Source organism: Moschus berezovskii, chromosome 19 (assembly GCF_049115385.1).
Source record: "Moschus berezovskii isolate FMDL1 chromosome 19, NW_MosBer_1.0, whole genome shotgun sequence".
Lineage (NCBI taxonomy): Eukaryota > Metazoa > Chordata > Mammalia > Artiodactyla > Moschidae > Moschus > Moschus berezovskii.
Genome location: NC_142478.1, coordinates 49405412 through 49406167, shown reverse-complemented (window position 1 = coordinate 49406167; position 756 = coordinate 49405412).

The window sequence follows — 756 nt, the reverse complement described above, 5'->3', positions numbered from 1 at the left end:
TCTCCTCCCGCCCCCAACCTTTCCCAGCATCAGAGTCTTTTCCAGTGAGTCAACTCGTCTCATGAGGTGGCCAAAGTATTGGAGTTTCAGCTTTAGCATCAGTCCCTCCAATGAACATCCAGGATTAATCTCCTTTAGAATGGACTGGTTGGATCTCCTTGCAGTATAAGGGACTCTCAAGAGTCTTCTCCAACACCACAGTTCAAAAGCATCGATTCTTCGGCGATCAGCTTTCTTCACAGTCCAACTCTCACATCCATACATGACCACGGGAAAAACCATTGCCTTGACTAGACGGACCTTGGTCGGCAAAGTAATGTCTCTGCTTTTTAATATACTATCAAGGTTGGTCATAACTTTCCTTCCAAGGAGCAAGCGTCTTTTAATTTCATGGCTGCAATCAGCATCTGCAGTGATTTTGGAGCCCAAAAAAACAACAATTTCCTCTGCCTCCTTTTCCTCCCTGTCCTGTCTTAACCGTTGGAGCGGCTCAGGCTTTTCCTTCCTTAAGACAGACAGCAGTTCTGTCACCCCTCCAGAAAGGTATTTGTCAGACTCGACAGGAGGGTGACCTGGAGGCTATGACTATGGCATTTCCAGTGACAATACATGAACGGATAGCTCCTGGGACAGATCCTAATAATCCTAATGGAGTATATGAGGCTGTACACAAACAGAACCCCTTCAAAATACTAAAGGAACTGAAGCAAGCTGTTCGAATTGTGGAGTAAATTCTCCTTTTACCTTGGGAATAGA